The sequence below is a fragment of the Amphibalanus amphitrite genome, unplaced genomic scaffold (genome assembly GCF_019059575.1).
Source record: "Amphibalanus amphitrite isolate SeventyFive unplaced genomic scaffold, NRLGWU_Aamphi_draft 000283F_arrow, whole genome shotgun sequence".
In the NCBI taxonomy this organism is placed as follows: Eukaryota; Metazoa; Arthropoda; class Thecostraca; order Balanomorpha; family Balanidae; genus Amphibalanus; species Amphibalanus amphitrite.
In genome coordinates this window covers 181,904-190,008 of record NW_024881778.1, presented here as the reverse complement: position 1 = coordinate 190,008, position 8,105 = coordinate 181,904, and the positions used below count along the sequence as shown (strand labels likewise).

At 49.7% G+C, this 8,105-nt stretch overlaps 2 non-coding genes across 2 annotated transcripts; one reads left to right on the top strand and one right to left on the bottom strand.

The window, feature by feature from the left end:
* Positions 1-3,106: 3,106 nt before the first annotated feature.
* On the top strand, positions 3,107-3,273 carry LOC122387349. Its single transcript, XR_006257557.1, has one exon. It is a non-coding gene; the product is annotated as a U1 spliceosomal RNA (small nuclear RNA).
* A 1,104-nt stretch (positions 3,274-4,377) lies between these two features.
* On the bottom strand, positions 4,378-4,495 carry LOC122387348. Its single transcript, XR_006257556.1, has one exon. It is a non-coding gene; the product is annotated as a U5 spliceosomal RNA (small nuclear RNA).
* Between the last annotated feature and the right edge of the window lie 3,610 nt (positions 4,496-8,105).

Genomic DNA, 8,105 nt, shown 5'->3' with positions numbered 1-8,105 from the left:
CCGGCCTGTTAGCTTGAAACGCCGCCAAAAACATACTGCTCCATGGTATAATCTCTTCCATGCGTGTGACCGGTCTGGAGCCTTTTCGCATTAGATCGATGCGTGTTTTTATCGATATAGGATCTCCATCGATCTTAGAATTTGCGATCTGAATGATGGGGTGGAGCAAGATTGATGGGTCTGAGCCAGGACAGTAGAATCGGAGTTGAACCCAGAGTCACCAAAATCTTACTAACTCCGACTCCGGAGTAGAATCAACATCGCTAACTGAATGGCTCAAAGTTATACCCGAAGCGGAAGCTTGTCTGCCGAAAAATAGCCGTTTTCACGACGGGCTTTCTGGCGAGTGGACTTATATGGCAGTGTTCGCCATGGGCTGGGCCAGCCAATCGGTCATGGGCTGGGCTGGGTCACGGGCTGGGCTGGGCCCTCAAATATAAATAATCGATGGGCTGTGGTGAGTGTGGATGGGCTGGGACAAGGACTGTAAAGTGGACTCAGAGGTTCGCGACTGAGCTAAAAACAAAAACTAGCTTACTACTGTGCAAGACTAAAGAAAAAAAAAACGAATGAAAGCATACATATATGTGCAATGTGCATTGTGCGTGCATGCTGCTCCCAAAAGATTGTTTCTTTGCGCCTATGGGTGACATATGTAATACCTGTTTGGTGTCCATGATCCATTCATTTTTGACGGGCTGGTCCGGGCTGGACGGGCTAGACCGGGCTGGGCTTCAACAATTTTACTATGCATGGGTTCGCGCTGGGCCGGGCTGTCAACCTATGGGCCTGGGTCGGGCTGGACTGGGATTTTGCGGCCCGTGGCAAACACTGTTATATGAACTAAATCTACAAAAATATCTTTAACAGCAAATATGTTCATATCATGGCTTTATTTTAGTGTTTTACCCCTCGCATTGTAGGGGTAGTTGGATGGACCCGCGTCCCGCCCCCTCGGTTTTTCACGAATAATCTCGCTCAAAAAGCGGACGATCGCGACGAAACTTTCAGTACCCCAGAGTTGATCAATTTTACACATGCTCTTTTTCTTTCATGAACTTGACCCAAATGACCTTTGACCCCTGGCCTTTTTCTCGAGACCATGTTTGACCGAAATCGCGATTCAGCGTATGTCAGATCACAATGTCCGCGCGTTTCCAGTCTTTTTTGTGTTGTAAACGTCCAAACATGTCAAATGATGTTCGTCCCATGCGGCATGCATTACGGTGGGTGCCAAGGTCACGTAAAGGTCAGGCCAGGGTCATTGATCTTTGAGGACCTTGATTCACTTTTTCGAGTTTTACATGTTCCTGGCATCCGTTTGAACATTTACTTAGTAGTTACGAGTGAGCGAGCGAAACGAGTCTTTTCAATATAACGGAAAAAATCTCAGTATGAGCGGCCTTGATACATCTCAGTGACCGTCGTGGCACGTGCCACGTGAAAAGTCAAGGGTGTTCAAGCTGTTTTGCAAAAGTAGTGATTTTGAGAGGCTCGTATCTCAGCAGCCGCTTAAGCAATTGTCTTGCGGTAATTTTTGTAGGGTAGCTGCATCCCTTCTACCAAAGGTCGGATGCTCTTGATCTATGTGAGTGACCCCCACTGCACGTGCAAAATACAAAGAGAAGAGGTGCCAAATGTGTTCCCATTTCAATAACTCGGTAATTACTGGGGCGATTTCGCTGAAACTTGGCATACAGGTAGGCATCCACCAGGCTATGCATTCCCATGTGTTGCGGTTAAGGTGCTACTGCACGACGTGCAGTGCACGTGCGCACGTGCAGGGGGCGCTTCCAGATCTCGAGAACGGCTGGGCCGATTATTTCAACATTTTTTCTTCAAAAAGCGGCGCACAACTCGGGAACCAATAGAGCTGCTACCTGACTCAAGAACCAATAGACGCAGCAAAACGGACGAGAAGGCAAACGAAAGAACGCGACGAGACACTTACGATGAGCACCTGAAAGTTGAATTTCAAGGTCACAGGTCGGGTCAAGGTCAGATCAAACACATGAAATTGGGCTTTCAGTAGCATGGGTCCAAAACACCTCTGGTGACCTGACCTTTGACCTGACCGAAAAAGTGACCTAAGTATAAATTTCGCCATTATTCCTTACGCTTTTTCGAACGTCGCTTTCCCCGTATCGCTACATGGCCCGGGAGCCGAATTAAAAGGGAATGTTCAAACACCCCCGCCCACCAGCAGGGTATGTAATTCCAGGACCCCCAGCGGAGTGCGGGTTATGAAATGCATTCATCATGGTCGTAAAGTAGTCACAATAAATTGCCAAGATTTCATTCAAGATTTTGGAAACCATAGAACGATAGGTAATCAAAAATCGAAGATGGCAATTTGATTGTTCATGGTAGGCATTGGCAGTCCAATGACGTTTACGGCATGTCTGTATGTCTATTCTGTGATTTTATACCCATGATTTTTTTTAAACATGTGTCGTTTTTGTCGAAAGACGAAAACTCAAATCATGACGTCACTAAAACCTCGATATCTTATAAAACTTGGACCGATTTTTTGGAAACTGTCACAATAAATTTCTATAAATTCCTTACATGTACCTACCTACACAAAATTTGGCACAAAAAAACATCGTCCCTATGCTTAAATTCTGCACCAGCAACATTCCTAGTGTTCGTGCTTACAAACGAGCCAATTGTCTATATGGAGTCATGGACTCTCAGCTGCTCCCGGGTCATGCGCATCGCCTCGCCCACTGAGCGTATGCCAGGCTGAGGCGACAAGCCAGCCCGTCACCGCAAGAACGGCGCTGCCTCTCTCCCCCTCCTCCGACCCCGTCCCCCGACCGGCGCGGCATTCCTCAGGCCATTAGTGACTCCCCTCCCTCAGCTGACCCGTCCTCAGGTGCGGTGTACACTGGACAAATACCTCTGCCGGGGCTGACGGGGTCCATGTTTGAACAAGGGATTAAGGGAAGCCTTCAAACATCTCAGATGGAGTTTTCGCCGAAACTACCAGCTAGCGCCATCCACCGGTGAACGGCGGTACTAAACTTCATTCGCTAGTTCCCGAAACGACACACCATGCATCAGTGACAATGGGATATATACGGAAAACTCGGCGGCGAAACTCATACTTACCTGGCTCAGGGGATACCGTGATCATGAAGGCGGTTCCCCCAGGGCGAGGCCCTTCCATTGCACTTCGGTTGGGTTGACCCCTGCGATTATCCCAAATGTGGATAACTCGGGAGTACAATTTTTGTTAGCGGGGTAGGTTGCGTTCGCGCTCCAACCCTTTTTAAGCATTCAAAAGTGGGATGTGAAAGTGGGTTAAGATTTGAGGAGACAAGCGGTTACTTGAAGAGGGAATCGTTTGTTCACGAAGCTTAGAGACAGGTCAGAGACATCGGCATATTCAGATGGGTTCGTGATTCATGTAGGTATTTATGTATTCAGATGGAGATCCGATGCGGTCCGGTCCGGGGACCTATGAATGTGCTGTTCCGTAGGACCCTGCCGCACTGGCGATTCTCGTTTTTCTATTTCCGGTGTAGTTCATAATCGATGTGAACTTTCTGCATTCCGAAGGCAGGCGGACTAGAGCGAATCGTCTTCTTTTTCTCGTTGGTTTCTAAGATCTTCAGGTCTACATAGACATGCAGTGGAAACTGATGATCACGAGATGAACTATATATACATCTTATCTAGCAGCCTATATACACGCAGTGCCGCTTTAGACACAACCTGTGTTTTCATTTATCGTTGCTACTAACCCACAGGGTATCTATATGTTAATAGACATTGTTTTAGTATAATCACGATCATCAAATTTGCCCTAAAAGTTGTGATAGTTTGGACACTACCTGTGCGGACTACCGACCACTGTGCGCCGCAGTGCCATTGTCCCGGTGCGACGGGTAGTAAAGGAATCTTGGGTGGGACGGGTCACGGGAGTGCCCCGCTGGGGCAGCCCGCCCAGCATGTGTGTTTGTATGTTGGTATCTGTGACAACAAAAACCTTTGGCATATCGACGCGTTTTTTCCAAACCCCACATCAGTTCTTCAGTAATTTCCGGGAAGCACGAAAGATCCATTTTAAAAAGCGTGCAATCATCCGATCCTGATCAAATGTGTGTCCGTAAGCTTCTTTTGGCATTGCCTGAAATGCCAAGACACTGATTGACCTGACCTGCCTTGAGAAAAACCGAGTTCAAACATACCGTTTTTGAAAGTTTCTATCCAGCTTATCGGACATTCGCAGGAGAACAGATGTGGGGTTTGGAAAAACGCGTAACGTCTTAATCCTGACAACGTTTAACTCACGACGCAAGATATTTTGGAAATATACAATTAACTACATTAGTTCATTGACCATTCGTACCCATCTGATATTGTATTAGTAGGCCACCATTGTGGTGACCGTAAGAAATTCGGCTAATACTCATTTGAGTGTTCATCTCCACGGAAATCTTTAGTAAAAGGCGAAAGATTTGTACGTTTTGAAGGGAAACCAGAGATGGTTCTGCCGGCGAATTTTCAGACTATATCATGTACTAGTGATGTTTCCATCGTTAGTTTCAGGTCGATAGTGGCTAGTACAGCTGAATTTCTATTGTCTTAGCAAAAAGTGCATTGTAATATTATCAAATGGGACCCAAACCCTTCAGTAGATTTATTCACTTAGAAATTCTTACATTCCCCTGTCAACAAAGCACCAATATTTCTCCCGAAATTTGAGCCCCTCATTTTACCCCATCTAACGGGTGTAGACTTCACTGCAGCTTACCATACCTGCCGCTCACTCACACGAACCTTACACTCTGGCTCGTTTGGCCACAACGCTGGTTCTAGGAACTTTCGCGTCCTGTCTTTGCAGCATGCTGTGGAACATGCTACAACACTGCAAGAACGTCGCGTTAAGTACTTGTTAAACCACTCCCTATTTCACCGTTCAACCATAACGACCTCCCCTGTACCGCTCCTGGCGTCGCCCCTGCCGGACGCTCCCGGCGGTGACGCCTACGAAGGGAGCGGCAGTCGACCGGCCGCCGCCGGGACCGCAGGGGCGGAGCGTCGGTGGTCCCGGCGGACGTGGGGCTTGATGCCCTCTGAGGACAATGTGGGTCCTCTGAGGCCGGTGTGGGCCCTAGCTGTGGCCAGCGTGGAGCCCTCTGAGGCCAGCAGCATTGGGCCCTCTGGTGCCAGGCCAGGCACTTTGAGGTCAGCGTGGGGCCCTCTGTCCCTTGACGTCTGAGGCTAGTGCTGGACCATCTGAAGCCAGCGCTGGACCTTCTGAGACTGGCGTCGAGCTATCAGAGGGCACCTCGAGGGCCTCGACAGTCAGACTTCAGCCATTATGCATGTTAGAGTTCTCTTATGCCGGAGTGTGCCCTTCCCTTAGAGGCCGGTATGGACCCTCAGCTGGGTGCGGGCTAGCTAGCAATGGGCCGGTTTAGGGTCCTCACGAGCCCACCTAAAGCCCTCAAGAGTCTGCATAGTGCGCGGACTATCAAAGATCCGTAGGCCCGCATCAGAGGTGAAAAAAACCTGCTACTCGCCTGCGTGCGTAGGCGACAGCCATAGGAATAAACAGACAGATTCGAGCATCTCAGTTGATGCATTTAAAGTAGATAACTAGGCCGTTTCCGCTACAATCAGAGCTGTCTTCCCATAGAAGACCACTATGAACCACGGCACAAAAATTTAACAGCGTCGTCTCTTTGTAGACAGCTGGGGCTGAAAAATCCCGCCGGTGCGACAGCCGGTGCGTTGTGAAGCGCCATAGACAACGCAGGAAAAACGGCGACAGCGCGACAGCTCGTCCCCGCTCGTCGCCGGTTGAGCGGAGGCGGGGACCGACGCGGCCTTGGCCGCCGACGGAGTAGGGAGGGACCGGGCGACTGGGGACGGGGGACGTCACATCTGGGCCACAACTGGTGCGAGGTCCATGACCATCGGTCCTAGAAACTTGGTAGGAGCGTTGATAATTGGTCTTGACTACTGAAGCAAAGACAAGTGAATCAGTGACAACTGACAATCCTTTCGTGAGTTCTGATTGAACTGGATCAGGAAGCCAGGACGAGCTATAGGAAGTCGATCAGACCTATAGGTAAGTTTAGTGATAGTGATTTATTTTTTGTTGTGTAACTAGGTATTGAAATATGGTGATGCGTTGTGATGCCCAGAGTCTGAAATTTGAAAGATAAGTTTATTTCTAACATTCTAGCCTCATTTTCAAATTTACTTTTTTGGCCTCAAAGGTGATGAGAAAACGGCAAAAAATGGTACCTTCTGTTTCAAGATGACTTGTGAAAAATTGCCGACAGCTAGACATCGCGTAGGTGACAGCTTTTGAGTTTTATTCACCTCTGGCCCGCATCCTGCTGGGGTTCCTGGCTTTCCAGCTCCACGCAATGCTTGGGGCTGCTTGAACATCTCATTCAAGCTTGGCTCCTGGGTCATGTAGCGACATACGGTAGGCGGCATTCTGAAGCCAACGTCGAAAATCACGAAGAAATTACTTCAGTCATGTTTCAGGATTCAGGTCAATTGAAAGTTGAACTCTTTGCACGAGGAGCTGATCGACGCATCCCGAAAACAAATGCTCAGAGAGCATGATAATGATAGTGTCCCAGACTCCCGTGCCATCAAGCTCCTCCAGGACGACTCCCAGAGCAGCAACCAGTCTCCGATCTCGAACCTGTTCGGGGGCCAGTACAAGTCCACGCTGCGCTGCGTCAGCGGCGGGAACCAGTCGGCGAAGTTCGAGGCATTTTCACACCTCTCCGTGCCGATGCCTGCCAGGTCCAGTCAGTGCTCGCTCCACGAGTGCATCCAGCTTCTTGTGGAGGGCGACACAATCAGCGGCTGGACTTGCCCGGAGGTCAAAGCAGTGACGGGGCCACCAAGCGGCTTGACATCTGGCGTCTTCCACCAGTACTGATCATCCACATACAGCGCTTCTTCAACGACGGCGCGTGGAAGAAGAATCAGTCCAGTGTCCTGTTTCCGCTAAAAAACCTGGACATGTCACGGCATTTGGCTACCAAGGATGCGCACCAACAGCACCACAGGTATCACCTGTACGGTGTGGTGAACCATTTCGGTTCCATGGACAGTGCACTGTCCATGGAACCGTGGCCATGGGCCATGGCCACTACACAGCCTTCTGCCGCGCACCCACTACGGATAGATGGCAAGTACGACGACCATCAGGTGCACGAACTGAGCGGGGGGAGTGTGCGAAGCTCGGCCGGATACTTGTTGTTTTACTCGGCCATCGACCAGCGGCTGTAGGCTCTGCCACTTCCGCCCGTAACCGTGCGAACGTTCAGTTCGTCCTCCATTCTTGAGGGCACTGTGAGTTTGTAACGTGACCGCAATGATTGTGTTACGAAAATATATCTTTCCTCATGAAGCTGGAAAAAAATTTGAAAGTTCATATCACCAGAGTCCATCAAAAGTTACTTTCGTCTGGAGACATGCAAGAGTGATAAAAGAACATGAATGCATTGCGCTCAACAATACACCTCGACTTTTGGGCAGCATGACCTTTTTCTGGCAGAGCATGAGCTTGACCTAAGGTCAAATTATTGACCATTCAGCGTGTCTCGACAAGAGAAACATAGTGGTAGTTTAAACAAGATCTTCCGAAGGCATCACTGACGGAGGAGCGGGAGCAGGCGTGTTAATCGAGAGGCCGGACGGCGAGGTGACGGAGCTCCGCGTCGCCGCCGGCCGCCTCTGCTCCAGTTTTAGAGCGGAGATGATGGCGCTCCAAGCAGCTGCCGACTACCCAACAGCCGACCTCGTACACGAGGAGGACCCGATCATCTTCTGCGCCGACTCCATGGCGGCACTCGCGCGCCTCCGTGATATAGTTTATAGGAGATGAACGATGAAATATATTCACTCATCAACTCATAAAAACCTATAGGTCATCATCTCACTCATCCCAGATAAACTTAGCGTATTATCCGCACTCCTCGCTCATCATTTGCCGAGCAGTCGCTTTTTCTTCGCGCGCGCGCGGGGCCCCAAACTTTTTTTTAGCCGGCTCTGGGTGTACACCCACAACGTACGTTGAGAGCCGGCTAAAAAAAAGTTTGGGGCCCCGCGCGCGCGCGAAG